This window comes from Pimephales promelas, chromosome 25 (genome assembly GCF_988280905.1).
Source record: "Pimephales promelas chromosome 25, fPimPro1.hap1.1, whole genome shotgun sequence".
Lineage (NCBI taxonomy): Eukaryota > Metazoa > Chordata > Actinopteri > Cypriniformes > Leuciscidae > Pimephales > Pimephales promelas.
This window is the reverse complement of record NC_142793.1, coordinates 2363389-2380429: the sequence shown is the minus strand read 5'-3', so window position 1 is coordinate 2380429 and position 17041 is coordinate 2363389. Positions and strand designations below refer to the sequence as shown.

The following is a 17041-nucleotide window of genomic DNA, read 5'->3' as shown; positions in this document are numbered from 1 at the left end:
AATGGAAGATAGGAGTTTTTTTCATCTGCAGAAGAATGAGTGTGTGTGTAGGGAGGGAAAATAGAAGACTATTGAAAGTGCTCTGTTAGGACAGAAGGTTATCTGGCCCGCTTTAGACTGACAGGTATAGCTGTCAAAGCTGTCGCCACCTCTGAACCCAGAACCACACGCAAGAAAACACTCAATGAAAGACAAATGAATAAAAACGCGCTCTCTCCAAAGAGAAAGCGGCCGTCTAATGCATGTATGGAGAGAGTGAGTGCGTTTAATATCAAATGTATAAAACGTAGCTCTCTCCTGTTCCTTCGGATAGCTCTTGTACCTTCAAGCAAACAAGCGGAAATCAATTTATTGTGTGGAAGAACTTCGAATAGGGATGTTTGTGTCAGAGAAAGGCAAGGAAAGATTTGCATAACTTATTACTTTTCTGTAACATGTACACAATGTTCACAGTTTACCCAGAATGCCCCCCTCGCAAATCCTTTTATAGCACCATGTGCTTTATTTCTATTTCCTCCCAATGTTCGTACAATACAAATGCAAATGACAAACACGGTCTATTGTGCGGCCCGGCCCATGCGGTGTGTTTCCTCTTCCCATAGAATCCTGTCTTTTCAATTTCACCGGATCATGATTATGAAAACAGATTCGTGAATTGTTCCGTGGACTCTTTGTTTCTCTCTGTTGGTTTATTTATAAGTGTGGGACGGCGAGATTGATGGTGAGGAAGTGTTAATTTGCTAAAGTAGGTTCATATTTTTCCAGTGTGGCCCTAAACAAAACAATACAGTTATTTGATTGAAAGTCCCCACTGTATATAAATAATTATATGCAACTATTTTCAAAATGCTTTGGTGTTGAAAGTAAGTATTGCAATATTCTTGTAAGTTGATTGAATTTAATATTAAGGCGGTCTGTTTATTACGATTTCCTTGTTTGCGCGTCGGTATCTGGAAGCCCCAGTCCTGCAGTCGCGTGATGTTTTTGACACATCCGCCGCCGCAGCTCTCTATCCCACGCACACCTTGCGCTCTTCAATTCTGTCGGGTCCCCAGACCGCCTGTCCCCGTCTCTCCATCTTTCTACCTGAGCGCCTGACCCGCTTGCCAACTCGAGCGTGGCGTCGTCATTGTGCACGCATGTGTACCCTTTAGCATTTAAAGAAGTGCTTTAACAACCTTTGTTGTGGACACAAATGATGCAACATTTGAGAGTGTGTATGCTTACGCAGGTGCTTTCCTTTGAGCGACTGCTTAATTCGCCACATCTGCACTTTCTGGCTGCTTAACACACACCTGCACAAAACCGCAATCTGCTTTTATTTATTCCTTTTTTTTACTTACTATTTTCAGGAACCAGCCACTGGATTAAGAACTAAATGATTGTTGTCATTAAAGAGTTTTTGTTTGTGTGCGTGCATCATTATAAGGCTTGAAGACAACCTGTTTGGTTCATGTGTGCATCTACTTTATTAGTTATGGGTAACTCCGTCACATCTTTCTTACACACACACACACACACTTTTGCAAATGCTCTCCTTAAAAAGACCCCGCTTTGACAGTTGCGTTAATTTCAGATCATGTTTGATGCATTTTTAAACAGCCGTGGACTGTTCACATTTCTGCTGCACATGCGAGCTCGTCTCTCAAATAATTTAATCATCTGTCTAATCACACTGAATATTTAAATACATTTAATGTCTAACATGCTCAGTCTCTGAAACACTCATGTTTTGCGCACATTCACACAGATTAATGCAGGCGATTCAAAGGGCGATAATGTTTAAGGGTGGAACGCAAAGGCAAGATTAATTCAGATTCGATTAATAATTTGCAACGCATGAACATATTTTTCATATAGTCTTTATCAGAATGTTATGTAGATAATTATAATTTAAAATGTTATATTATATCATTACAGATACAGTGTGAATATTTTTTATAATTATAATTATAAAAAATATTTATTATAAATTATTAAAAAAATATATATAAATTATAATATATATATATATATATATATATATATATATATATATTTAATTATAAAAATTATAAAAATATTATTTTTAATATAGTCTTTATCAGAATGTTACGTAGATAATTATAATTTAAAATATTATATTATATCATTACAGATACATTGTAAAAAAAATTATAATTATAATTATAAAAATTATTTATTATAAATTATAAAAATTATCAAAAATTATAATATAAATTATTATATATATATATATATATATATTATTTTTAATATAGACTTTATCAGAATGTTATGTAGATAATTATAATTTAAAATGTTATATTATATCATTACAGATACAGTGTGAATATTTTTTATAATTATAATTATAAAAATTATTTATTATAAATTATAAAAAATATAATATAAATTATAATATATATATATATATATATATATATAATTATAAAAATTATAAAAAATATTATTTTTAATATAGTCTTTATCAGAATGTTACGTAGATAATTATAATTTAAACTATTATATTATATCATTACAGATACATTGTAAAAAAATATAATTATAATTATAAAAATTATTTATTATAAATTATAAAAATTATCAAAAATTATAATATAAATTATTATATATATATATATATATACTATAAAAATTATTATTTTTAATATAGTCTTTATCAGAATGTTACGTAGATAATTATAATTTAAAGTATTATATTATATCATTACAGATACAGTGTGAATATTTTTTTATATAAAAATAAATAAGATTTAATGTTAATAAAATATACTGTGGTGAAAGGTGAAAACAAATAAATAAACACATGATCCATCGTCTAATATTGCCCAAGATGGATAGATAGACGTTCTAGTGATCTATTACTCTTGACAAGCCTCCAATAATCTCATGACCTCCACATCTCTGTCTTTCAGTCTTTCTCTCCCAAACACACACACACACCCTTCCTCCTTATCCCTGTTTTGCCAAATCCATTGCTTCATTCAGCGCACAGTAAATAAAAGATGAATATTTATGGCCATGGCATGTCGCCTGGCTGCAGACTTGTGTAGGTTGCAGAGGAATCGATTTTTACAAACTGTGTTTTGGATTTAATTCAGCGTCTGCAAGCATTTGCATAGAAATAATCTGCACTGAGTTAGATTTAAAGGGATGGGGTGGAGGGGAAAGCTTCTACCGTAGGACATATTGCCCCTTTTAAAGCACTCTTACATCTTTATTTCCCTTTCCTCCGCACGTTACCCCTCTTTCACAAAGCAATATGTTAGTTTGTCTTTCTACTTTGCGAGTGTGCCGGCCAATTATGTGAATAAACGGGAGCGGGTGACAAAAACCACCATCATACACATAAAAAAAAGAGTCCAACGTTAACTTATTGCCAAAATGATGAAGATTTCAGTTGCTCACATTACTTACATCGGTTAGAATAACAATATCACGTTCTGAGGTTTAGGACGTGGGAAAACATTATGTATAATCCCCCAAACCCTATGTGTGTGTTTTTGAAACTTTTCAGATTAATAAGGAGAAGTGTAGATGCAGCCGTCGATACATTGAATCCCGACACAAAGATGTTCTTCCCGCCGTCACACACTCGTACACAGCTCATCGACATTCAAACACTTTATGATCAATAGGATAAACAACAGACGGGGATTCGTCAATATTTACTGTGTGCTGTAAAAGACGACTGGGATATGATGTTTCCTCGTCTAATTAATGACGTTTGCGGATGAATGATGATGCCGATCCGAGAATTTATCCAGTGTAATAATCCCACAATCGTTGGTTTCATAAAAGCAGACTTTTCAGCTGTAGCTAAATGTCATTTGGCTTAACCGACGCTCCGTTGCAATAAACCACGAGGTGATTACCGTCCTACCTGAAGATGACCTCATAAACCTGCAGAACAAGTCCGCGTGTATTCCTCTGAGAGCTCTTTGGCAATGACATCATCAAAACGAGACGGCGTAATTCACAGATCGAGGGATAGGTTGTGGAGCGCAGACGGGAGTTTCATGTTAGGTCAAATCGGCCATACGGACTATTATGTCCTGCGAGTGGAACCATTTGCGGTGCAATTCCCGCCTGCGATTTGCAGCTGTATGGAGCCTCGTGACTGTCTGACTTTTCCAAATGGCTCCGCGCACTACCATTGACTCTAATGAAATCGGACTATTAGGGCCACTTGACACCGAGGTAATGGTGGGGACTTTTTTATGGATCATTGATAGACGCCAATAAGGAGTAGTCATGGCGATCACGGCCGCTGACAAAACATGAACTAGAATACCAAAGTGGGGGACTTTTTTTTCTTTTGTGGTACTATTGGAGATTGGTGTTTAATGTAGACAGTGCGTCCACTAACTGTAGTGTGTATGCATAGACATATACACTAGACCTCACCTTGGATACGGCAGTTCATTAGAACGAATGCGTCAATAGAGCCGCCATCTTGAAACACGGGAGCCCCTCCACTTTAATGCATCAGTGTCAATGTAGTAGACACAGGTCTAACGCAAATAAAATCACCATAAATCATCATGAATGTGATTTTTCTTGTTTTTTTGGTTTGTTCCAACGGTCAGACATGTATTTATCATTGATTCCAGAAAGAAAAAAAAAATTATTATTATTTTTTTTTTTAAAAACATTCTTCCTAGTTCAGATTTCATCCGTGAACTTCATACGCTGCACAAAAGTCCGCCACCATCAATGAATTCGAAGTAAAGGCAGAGATAGCAGCGTTACCTAGCTACTTCCCATGACAAGACCCCTGTTCCAAGATGGCGGCGGTTTTGACGCATGCTTAGAACCCCCAGGTGAGGTCTAGTGTATATGTCTATGGTGTGTATGCAGGTGTTTGGAAACCAACAAACTTGGTTGACCAATGAGCTGCACAATAAAAACATAACAAGACAATGCCATATAACTAATAAATATGACATATTTCCAAATCATCTACCTGGTGGGTTATCTGAACAACAATTAGACTGAGGGATACTGTAGTTTATCCAAAAATATTAGTGCTGTCAAACGATTAATCGCGATTAATCGCATCCAAAATAAAAGTTTGTGTACATTATATAGGTTTTTACACCGTGTATAATTATTTTATTTATATAAACACACACACACATGCTTGTATATATTTAAGAAATATTTTCATGTATATAGATTTATATATAAATTATATTATAGATAAATATAAATATTTTATATATAAATGATTTTTTCCCCTTAAAGGGTTAGTTCACCCAAAAATGAAAATTAAGTCATTAATTACTCACCCCCATGCTGTACCAACCCTGTAAGACCTTCGTTCATCTTCGGGACACAAATAAAGATATTTTTGATTGAATCTGAGAGCTGGATCAGTCCTACATAGACTGCATAAGGGACTGGCTCTTGACGGCCCATAAAGTCATAAAAGAAAAGGTTTAAATATTCCATGTGCCTACAGCGGCTCAATTATACGTTTATCAAGCGACGAGACTACTTTTTGTGCGAAAAAAACATAAATAACGACTTTATTCCACTATTCCATTACTTCCTTATGGGCGCATGCTCGAGAACTGAGACGAGGACGTTCACATTCGTCTACTTCTTGTTACCGGCTGCTCACCGCTTAGGAGTTTTACCGCCCCCTACCGTATAAAATGATGATCCATATATAAGGCGCTCCGGATTATAAGGAACACTGTCGTTTTTTGAGCAGATTAAAGGTTTTTAAGTGCACCTTATAGTGCGGAAAATACGCAAATTGAAAAGCGTATGTACAGCGCGCATCTTCCTCTGCTTGTAAACAGAAAGTTTTGCGCTTCCAGCTATATCAGCACATCATCTTATACGGTAGGGGGCGGTAAAACTCCTAAGCGGTGAGCAGCCGGTAACAAAAAGTAGTCGAATGTGAACGTCCTCGTCTCAGTTCTCGCGCATGCGTCCATAAGGAAGTAATGGAATAGTGGAATAAAGTCGTTATTTATGTTTTTTTTTTCACACAAAAAGTAGTCTCGTCGCTTGATAAACTTATAATTGAGCCGCTGTAGGCACATGGAATATTTAAACCTTTTCTTTAATGACTTTATGGGCCGTCAAGAGCCAGTCCCTTAGGAAGCCTATGTAGGACTGATCCAGCTCTCAGATTCAATCAAAAATATCTTTATTTGTGTTCTGAAGATGAACGAAGGTCTTACGGGGTTGGTACAGCATGGGGGTGAGTAATTAATGACTTAATTTTCATTTTCAGGTGAACTAACCCTTTAAATATGCATGCATGTGTGTGTTTTTATATATATATTTACAAAATTATTATACACAGTCCACCTACATATATTATGTAAACACAAACTTTTAATTTGGATGCGATTAATCGGGATTAATCGTTTGACAGCCCTAAAAATATATTTGCATCAGTCTTATTTACGTCACTCCAATCACATGTGCATTTCTTCCTCCTCTGGAAACCCAAAATAATGTTTTTTTGAAGAATGTTGTGGTCCAAATGACATTTTTTCAATATATCTTCTTTGTCATGTTCCCCTGAAGAAAGTACATCATATGTTTGTAACAGTGAGTGAATGCGTGAAGTTCCTCTTTAAGACCTGATCTGAATATGTATGGTGGTTGTAATGCGTCCGCTTCAAAGGGAATCTATGAATTTGAAGATGGGAAATGTACATAAAAATACATGAAATATAAATAAGTAAATGAAAAAGCTTACTTTAGTGTAACCTTCGGGAACAGAAACGAAAGATTGAAGATGTTGAACGTCCAGCGATTGCACTTTGACCTTGCCATGGTGAGATGTCGACTGGGCTCAGTTAGAGCGATGATTCAGGACGAGGACGCGTTAGCCATCGATCCTTCCCCCTCGCTCGGAGTTTAGTGGGCCTGACACAAAGGTACAATTAAACCCAACTCCAATTCAGCTTTAATTAAAACTACTGTTAGGAGCTTGACATTCACAGGCAGTCCGTCGCGGGATTGCTCGTGAAAGTCATGTTGTTCTTTTAATTGCTCCTGTGATTTCATGGCCTCCTGACTTCCTGCTTTGTAAACCTCGTCTCCATAACTCCTGGTCCATATACGAATAGCGGAACAGATTGAATTAAAACAATGACGGTCTAATAAGATAAAGCACTCTCAAACTAGATTAACCTTTCCACGGCAAGACACTTCACTCCGCTTTTCTTTCGTACGTAAGCCCTCCAAACTTTAATCTTCATTACGTCCTTTGATTTCTTCTTCCACCGCTACAGGAAATGCATAATTTACACCCTTTGAAGTTCCTCCAATGATACTGACAACATGTTACCTTTAATCTTTAGAGCCCCTGAACATTAAATATTTAGCCATTAACTTAACAAAGGACGAGCCAGACCAAAACGCAAGCCTCCTCCCTCCTCGACGGCGTGCGCTTTACACAAGGCCAATGAGAACCAATTAACTTCAGAGAGAACGGTGTGTTTTCCTTCCCCGTCGTTTTCCTTTCCGACCTGCGCTTGTTTTCCCTCCGCGTTTATATCATGTCATTACCCTTGAACAAAAGCCGGAAAAGTAAAGTGCGTGCGTGTGCAAAAAAAGCGGGAAAGTATCTGCTTGACTTAAAGGCTAAGTGGTTGAGCATCTCCCAGTCGCGCAGGTAATGCGGAAGCGTGTTCACTCCGCCTGATCCCACTTTAGGTTTTCCAATGAGCCGCGGGATGCGGGAACATTCTGACGGGATTATGTAAAACCGCGCCGCGGCGTATGGTCCGTTAGGGGGGGAGGGGGTGTAGCGCTATCGGAGACTTGATCCTTGTTTTTGATTTTGATGGCTTCCTGCTAGTTCTGGAGTGAGATGGGAATTCTCCAAGATGGTGTTGGGATGCTTGGGAAGCGTCCAGAGGAATGTGAAGAGGCCTCTCTCTCTGTGTGTGTTTCACTGCCTCTCGCCCTTCAAACGGCCCGCTCCTGTCACGCTGGGTATAGCGCTGTAGAGGTGTGATCGGGTCTATTCCTGGTCGTTCAGCCGCTGTGCGAGAGAACAATGAATAATTAAGGACTTCCTCGCGCCGTATCGCTCCTGAAATAGAACATAATAACACAGCCAAGTGTGAACAATTAACAGACGGAGAGAGACGCTAAACACCATCAAGGCCCGCTCTGAAGCTCTCCACACACACTCAAAGGCACAATCATTCACACGGTGTGGGGTTTGGTGCCGCTATCTTAGCTCATTTAAAGGTACTTATTAAATTATGGAAATTGTCAGAGCTGTGGCCTAGCTGCTGCAAACGTATTGAGCTCTGATGCTAATGTAGGAGATGTGTTACCTGTATTAGCCCACAGATCCTGGGACATTCATTCATTGGTTATGAGTTCTAATTAGTTTTCATTAACAATATTAAAAAATAGTATAGAAATATAGAAAACACAAGTGCCACAATACTGACTTTGACCACATGGTGTTTCATTATTAAATCAAATCCTGAATAGTAAGTTTTGCTGTTTTTTGGATGCGTCGCCGCCAGTGTTGGGTAAGTTACTCTAAAAAAGTAATCAATTACTAGTTACTAATAACCTCTTCAACTGTGTAATTAGATTACTGTACTAATTACTCTCTCTAAAAAGTATTTAATTACTTTTAATTACTAATTACTTTCAAAATCCCGTATCAATCTCAATAATAATACAAGGATAGACATGAATCTGTTTTAATTCTTTCAAATAAACACTATAAAATTGCATGAATTATCCTTAAACTGACCAAGGTGGAGAAGGTTACATTATAAAAACATACTTTTTAGCATCAGACAATACATTTTGATGTTAAACCCACTATTGTTTTATGCCTGATCTCATGACATTTCACACTTTTTTCATACATATTTTACAATAATTCATACGAGTGCGTTCGTACGATTTAGACACCTCATAAAATGAGTCGCTGTGAGATCGAATTGATCTATACACAGTATTTACCTCAATAACATCAGAAGTAACTGTCATTAAATTACATATAAATGAAGAGTAATCCCTTACTTTACATTTTCAGGGGAAAAGTAATTAAATTACAGTAACTAATTACTTAGTAATTAGTTACACCCAACACTGGTCGCCGCACATTTGCATTGGCCGAACCATTTGAATTCATCATTGGTTCACTGCCAAATTAAAATATTAACCAGAACAATGAAAATACCGTTATTAACTGGCAATTTCAAATAAGCGTTTCTGTTCAGAGCGATTAACCTACGTTCCTGTTCAATTTTCCGTTCGTTTCCGGTTTGTGTTTTCATTCCTTGAACCGGTTCGGAGAATTTTTTTTTTTTTTGTCGTTATATTTATAGACAGAAAGTTATTTTTTTTATATATTTCTAACTGTGTGGACCTTTGGTTCTATAAAAACAACATAAAAATTGTCACCACAACAGAGTCTATAAATTGCGCAGTGTGTGTGCTGTCCAGGCCACGGACCCCAGAATCACAGCAGTATTCCCCATCTCTGCCTGACCCCCTCATTGTAAACTGTCTCTGTGCTGCCGTTCATTTATAATGCTGCATATGCCGGTCCTCAGGCACTGCATTTTTCTGCTCTCAATACTACATTGATTTCCTGTATGACTTCATCTGCTTAATACCCATCGGCTCCGGGCTCGCTCGCGCTCTCTCTCTCTCTCACACACACACACACACCACTGCCTTAACTCAGGTGGTGTGCACAGTATAATTTGGTTATTATGACACACCATACATCCGATGTGCTACAATTAAATCTATATCATAATAAATAAATTAATTGATTGTATTTCATTAAATGTAATAATTAATTTTTTTGTATTTTTAATAATAATAATTAATTACTTAAATTACTCTAATTTTTGTAATATAATTTTTTGTTTATATTTTTATTTTAAAAAAAAGTTTTTATTGTTAATATATTTAACTAATAATACATAAATGTAGTTTTATTTTGCTTTCCATAAAATGGAACAATTGATGACAATACACAATGTTTTAATGACATATCAGAAGTGATACATATCTAATACATGTCGAAATATATACATTTATAATCATTATAAATAATTTTAAGTTATATTAATTTCTTGATTTATTATTTGTGTTATATTGTTCTAGTGATGGGTAGGCCGCACTAGATTGTGAACGGCTTCTTTTATTATGGATTATTAATTGCCGAGAGGCTTTGCTCGCACTGGTTAAACTGGTTTCGCTGGTGAAGCTCACCTGTGGTTGTCTTTGGGACGCATCAGTCTAATGGCAGGAGCCACGGTTCAATAACTGGAGGTCCGCTTAATGAAAGAACTGACGCGTACCCGCGGACCACTGCATTCATCAGCCTCCGCTCTCTTCATTACGCTCCACAAAGAGCTGCCAATGAGAGAGCTGCGGCTCATATATTAAACCCTGTGATTGGCTACAAGTGTATTATCAGTCTAATGTGCTTCCAGATACAGAGAACAGGCCATCTATCTGAGCCGGACACATGGGGGGAAATATGCCTGGAATTAGGAAGCAATGGCAAGGTTTGATAACAGGCTTTTATTAGTAAAAATTACAACAAAAAAAAAGGGTTTAAAATTAAAGCCAAAAATGGAAATGCCTTGTCGTTCCGCTCCCGTGTGGCTTTTTTCGATTGGAACCCGAAAGGAGTTATTTTGCATAATGTCCTAGTTGCTCTTTTCCGCGAGTGGAAATCAGCTACAATACTGACGGAAAATGAAGTACCATAAAATGAACGCTCGCCCATTCCATTGTAAGACTTAACGTCATTCTCTGATCATTTAATTAGAATTTTAATTTCAGATTCATAGCTTTCAAAAATCCTTTAGGCAGGTTGTGTGTATCGGCTGCTGATTGGACGGAGGCGGATCTGAAGCTTATAGTCGATCGTAAGAACGGGGCGGAGTTTAAGCAGACTAAATGACGTGTGATTGACGCTTAGTTTCTGCATAATATTAAACCCGCTGGTGTTTCTGACGTCACAAACGAACTTGTAACCAATCAGATCGACGTGTGATTGTCAACCAGTGGATCTCTGAGTGAGTGAGTGGAGGTGGGGCTCATTTGCATAATCAGAGAACCAGGCATACTAAATGAGGCAAGGGTGTCGAATTACAGTCAAGATATTTTAAGGCATGAAGATTTCTTTTTTTCAAGGAAAACCATTTAAATATGTCATTTTGGTGAGTTTTAAGGCATAAAATAGACTAAATAGATAAACACAGGTTTCTACAGTCTCGATGTTGTGAGAAACATTAATATATATCATTGTTGGATGTCTGTGTCAAGATCCCTCATTACTCTTGCTCTCTATTAATGAAACATGTGTGCATCAGCTAGAATGGTAATTTCCCCCCTCAAGCCAAATCATTAATAATCCTATAATAAGCTGTATTTATTTTCCTGAAAAGCTCAGTGTTGTAGTTATGTTTCAGTCTAGCTGTGAAGTCTCATCTATGTCCTAATGACAAAATAAAATGGTTGAATCTAAAATGCTATAAAAATGTGTTATTTGGCCATCACAGGCCTCTCCGTTTCTGTTCTGCTTTATTAATAATAATGATGAATATTAAAAATAGATAGCTCTTTATTTTAATAGTGCACAGTGCAAATATCTGTCAGGAAGAATGATGCTTGAGTTTGATTTCATAGAAAGTTGTTTTGGGATTATTGTTCATCATTTTCCTTCCTGCGATGCGGAGTTTCCCATGTTCACCGAGTGTTTAAAGGTACAGTTCACACAAAAATGGAAATTTTGTATATTTATTTTCTCTCATGTCAATAAAAAATAATACTATTAATAATAAATACAGATATTTAAACATTTGGATAAAGGGATAAATAAATTGATGATATTTATTTTAAATTAATTGACGTTTATTTGTGAATTGTGCAGCAAGACCTGCATATAGATTTTTCCAAAAATTCTACTTTTGTGTTCCAGAAAAACAATAAAATTAATAATAATAACAATAATAATTATACATTTTTTTAGGTGAACTATTCATGCAGTTCTTCATGATGAGCTTGTGTGAAGGAATGAAATTTAACACACACACACACACAAACCATTAAACAGCTTTTTGGTTAGCGGGACCCAGCTTGTGAAGAGACTAATTAACATTTTTATGCAAATGAATTTCTTCTTGTCTTTCCCATGCCTAATTATTTCTGTTATTCTAATATTACTCTCACTTTGATGTACCATTTCTGTAAGTTTGATCACACACCCTCCACCATTGGCTGTGTGTGAGAGAAAGTGTAAAACACAGAACTTACAAAAGCAAGAACGGTAAAAACCGGTCGATCCCTCGCAGCGGTACATGAAGACTTATTTCATGACATTGGGGATTTGTAGTTGTTTGCTTGCTGTTGCGGTCGCTCACTCTCACACAAACACACAGTTACTTTTGGAGTGTCAGCCCGGAATATGGTTGTTAATATAATGATCCTTAAGGGGGAGCTGTCTTACACACACACTCACCAGCGTTCCCACAGTCAGCTGTCTTTGTGTTATTAGATCAGTGAGAGAGGAAAAAGACTGAGCCTGCTGCTGATAGAACGAGTTTCAAAGCTTTCTTCTGAGTATAAATCTTCTGCATCTTTGGTTTGTGTTTATTTTGGCTCCAGAAAGAGTATATGACGTCAGCTCCAGCCACAGGCATGTGTGTGTGTCTGCAGGTGAGTTGAGCTCCAGTGGTGGGCAGGTGTGTGTGTCTGCAGGTGAGTTGAGCTCCAGCGGTGGGCAGGTGTGTGTCTGCAGGTGAGTTGAGCTCCAGCGGTGGGCAGGTGTGTGTGTCTGCAGGTGAGTTGAGCTCCATCGGTGGGCAGGTGTGTGTGTCTGCAGGTGAGTTGAGCTCCAGCGGTGGGCAGGTGTGTGTCTGCAGGTGAGTTGAGCTCTAGCGGTGGGCAGGTGTGTGTCTGCAGGTGAGTTGAGCTCCAGCGGTGGGCAGGTGTGTGTGTCTGCAGGTGAGTTGAGCTCCAGCGGTGGGCAGGTGTGTGTCTGCAGGTGAGTTGAGCTCCAGCGGTGGGCAGGTGTGTGTGTCTGCAGGTGAGTTGAGCTCTAGCGGTGGGCAGGTGTGTGTGTCTGCAGGTGACTTGAGCTCCAGCGGTGGGCAGGTGTGTGTCTGCAGGTGAGTTGAGCTCCAGCGGTGGGCAGGTGTGTGTCTGCAGGTGAGTTGAGCTCCAGCGGTGGGCAGGTGTGTGTGTCTGCAGGTGAGTTGAGCTCCAGCGGTGGGCAGGTGTGTGTCTGCAGGTGAGTTGAGCTCCAGCGGTGGGCAGGTGTGTGTGTCTGCAGGTGAGTTGAGCTCCAGCGGTGGGCAGGTGTGTCTGCAGGTGACTTGAGCTCCAGCGGTGGGCAGGTGTGTGTGTCTGCAGGTGAGTTGAGCTCCAGCGGTGGGCAGGTGTGTGTGTCTGCAGGTGAGTTGAGCTCCAGCGGTGGGCAGGTGTGTGTCTGCAGGTGAGTTGAGCTCCAGCGGTGGGCAGGTATGTGTGTCTGCAGGTGAGTTGAGCTCCAGCGGTGGGCAGGTGTGTGTCTGCAGGTGAGTTGAGCTCCAGCGGTGGGCAGGTGTGTGTCTGCAGGTGAGTTGAGCTCCAGCGGTGGGCAGGTGTGTGTGTCTGCAGGTGAGTTGAGCTCCAGCGGTGGGCAGGTGTGTGTCTGCAGGTGAGTTGAGCTCCAGCGGTGGGCAGGTGTGTGTCTGCAGGTGAGTTGAGCTCCAGCGGTGGGCAGGTGTGTGTCTGCAGGTGAGTTGAGCTCCAGCGGTGGGCAGGTATATCTGCAGGGTGAGATACGAGGGGCCGGTCTCTCCGTTTAACTTATAGCTCTGATATTCCATGGCTTTAGCTCCTAGGAGGGCACATTGGCACTGGTTTAAAAATTATACAGTGTAAAACTATCATCATGTATTTTCATAAAGATGAAATATTGCTATCTGCGCCCACTTACAAGGGTTTTATTAATGACAGGCTGTCAGGCCCGAGATGCCCTGCATATTCGCATATTAAACAGGCAGGAACAGAAATGCTCCTTTTATTGCCTACAGACATAAATCAGTGTAACACGTCACCTCATCATTTACGCTCCCCGCGGCCAAGTCCTCTCTTATTTAAATGAATTGGCGGAGCGCTCTGATTGGTTGGGTGGCGTGCAGGCCGGTTTAGGCGGGGTGATGGGGTGACACCGTAGCAGTTTAAATTGATATACTGTTTTTCTATTAAAATTGTTCAGGCTTCCTCCACTCTGCTCCTCCATTTTTCGCTCATTTTCACACTCCTCTATTCATCTCAGCGGCTCTGAGACGGCACGATTTTCAGAGGGTGTGTTATTAAATACACAATTTAACCGCCTCAACTCTGGACTTGGCTAAAAGCTAATTAACACTCATATATATATATATATATATATATATATATATATATATATATTTGAATTAAATTACAGGTCATCATATCATTTATTATTATTAATTGCAAAGTGGTAATTGATTCATTCAATTAATAACATACATAAATATTTGCATAGTAGCTCTAATTGCATCTGCAATTGAAGTTGCTCCAATTGAAAATAAATTTTTATGAAATAAGTCAGGAGGCATTTTAATAATCACACTAAATAAGTGCACTCAATTGATGGCATTAAATTAAAAATATGCAAAAATATGTTTATTATTACATTTCAAAATGTCACATTTTGGCAAACATTTGTGTACACACACGCATAAAAGAAAAAAAAAACAGGTCCTGGAGACATCAAAAAAAAAAAAGAGTAAAATCACGTCTGCACTTGTTTACAGTAACAGTATTATTTCCTCGGGCTGCGGATCACTCATCTGAGGCGTTTCATACATGATAAACGCAGGAACCTCCGCTGTTTATCACGTAAACATGAGCTCTCGGTTAGTTGCCTAATATTTCTCAAACCCTGGTCCGCTCAGTTAGGGCTTGTTTTATTATGTGCAATATTCCTCGCAGTCATGAAGAACTGTTATTAATAGTGTGCTTTTACCCTCAAACCGCTCAACTTTATTAATGACTCTTTTCATTTAAATCCATCAAAGCTTGTAGCAGAATGGCGGAAAGTACTATTTTATATATATATATTTATATATATATATTTTTTTTTTTGCTGCTGGTGTGGGGCCAACACGTTTGTGTCAGAGCCATTTATCTTGTGACCTAGAATAGATTTAATTAACAGCCGCACACACTGGAGGAGTCCGCGATCCCCAACTACATTAGCACCGCCGAAGCCTGGCCTCTGAAACCAGCTCTGTATTCATTGCATATTCCACCAGCAGGGCTGTTTAGTGATAGGCTTATTTAGCAGCTTAAGTCAATAACACAACCACGTTTGTTTGTCTCATGCCTTATGCAGTGTGCAATTTTCACTTTTACATGTCAAGTTCACTTTAGAGTCACTGTTGTCAGAGAATTCTCGTTAATAACCGAGTCAGAACCGAGGTGTAGCGGTTAGCCCATGTGCTCATGTGGGAAGTGTATGTTTGAATCTGAAATTAAAACCAGAATGCACACGAAAAGTGAGATTTGATTCAGGAAAAGTACGAGTCGTCCCTCGGGTTCATTCCCGAGGCCTTGCCGGGTACGCTAATGCATTTGACAAAATACGTCAATTTGACGTCGATAGATAAATGATCTTTTGTAAGTTGTTGAAGGACCTGCTGATTGTCCTCATGACGCGATCCTGAATAACTTCCCTCGGGTGTGAGGTTGAGCTTCGACTGGTAGCGGTTAGCATTAGCCCACAGGTGGCACAGGAAGGCAGATTTGTAAAGCATAAACTCTCGTTGGGTCATTATCAAAGAGAACACGCAAACCCGAACAGCTTGACTTTGTGTTTTCTCCCGACTGAAGTCATGCGGGTCTCTCGGGACATTCGAGCCTTCATAAAATATGATAGGAGCCTCTCCTCCACATAAATTAATGAAAAAGTGTTCAGAATATATTTAAGCTCTCTCTACAACACCACCACAGTCGTTCCCCGTACAGGTCCCAGAGAATCAAAAGACGGATGAAGCCGCCCGCTCCCCCTTCTTTGCTTTAAAGTGCTCGTCCAATCAGAGCACAGTAAAATGATATTAATCTGGACTGCCTGCTACTTTCATTTACCCGAGCCTTTGCCCGGGGGACGCCGCGCGCTCTGAGACTTCATAAATTTACAATGAAACATGAACACATTTCCGCACCATGTGTCAGAATCCGGGTGGAGGCGACAGGGCTCCGCCGGACTGTTTGTTTTTAATAAAGAGGGGGAGGGGGAGTTTTCCGAGTAGCGGTGTGGGAATGTGGGAACGTGGACGGGGTGGGACAAACAGGGAAGATGACTCTGAGTGGGATGAACAGGCTTAAGTGGCTCCGGTTTACATTGGGGGCTCGTCCGGGTCGGAGATGGCGATGTGATGTCTTTCTTTATGTGTCGTTCCCTCTCCAGAGGAAGTCCCATCTCATTCCGGAGCATTCCCCCTCTCTTTTTATCCTCCTTTCTCCTTATTGCTCTCAGGTCCGGAGTCTTGTGTTGTGGAAATGAGGTAGAGCACTTTATTACCTCTCTAAACAAGCACCTGTCCCTACGGTGCCCGTCCACCAGTTGTTTCTGCTCTTTCATTCCCTCCATCGCACACTCCACTTCGTCAGGGATGTCAGCTTTGAGTCCGTCTACGTCAAAGGCAGAATTGGCTCCCTGAGCGCTGGTTAAAACCAGAGGCCTCCTTTTGTTCATCCGTGCCCAGAGAGGCCGCTTTAATCATATCTTTAGCGCTGATAATGATTCCGACACGTTTGCGTTCTCGTCCCGATATGCGGGCGCTGAAGCAACCCTGTTCATTTGCAGGCTATTGACTGTCTCTGGCGAGCCTGAGCTGCTCAGCCAGCGGGAACAGCCGCCAGATTTCCCCGTCGCGGGCCAGCGCAGTCAAACGGCTTCATCTCAGAGCCTGACATGTTCTATACGCCGCGCGCCGCTCCGCTGCCAAGCGCTGCACAAATTGATTTTCTGTTGTGTTTTTTTTTTCTG

The 17041-nt window shown here is 39.7% G+C and overlaps 1 protein-coding gene across 2 annotated transcripts in view; it reads left to right on the top strand.

Annotated features, from left to right (window-relative positions):
• Positions 1-17041, top strand: part of wwox (WW domain containing oxidoreductase) — a 268954-nt gene that overhangs the window by 163946 nt on the left and 87967 nt on the right. The gene's annotated exons all lie outside the window — the stretch shown is intronic.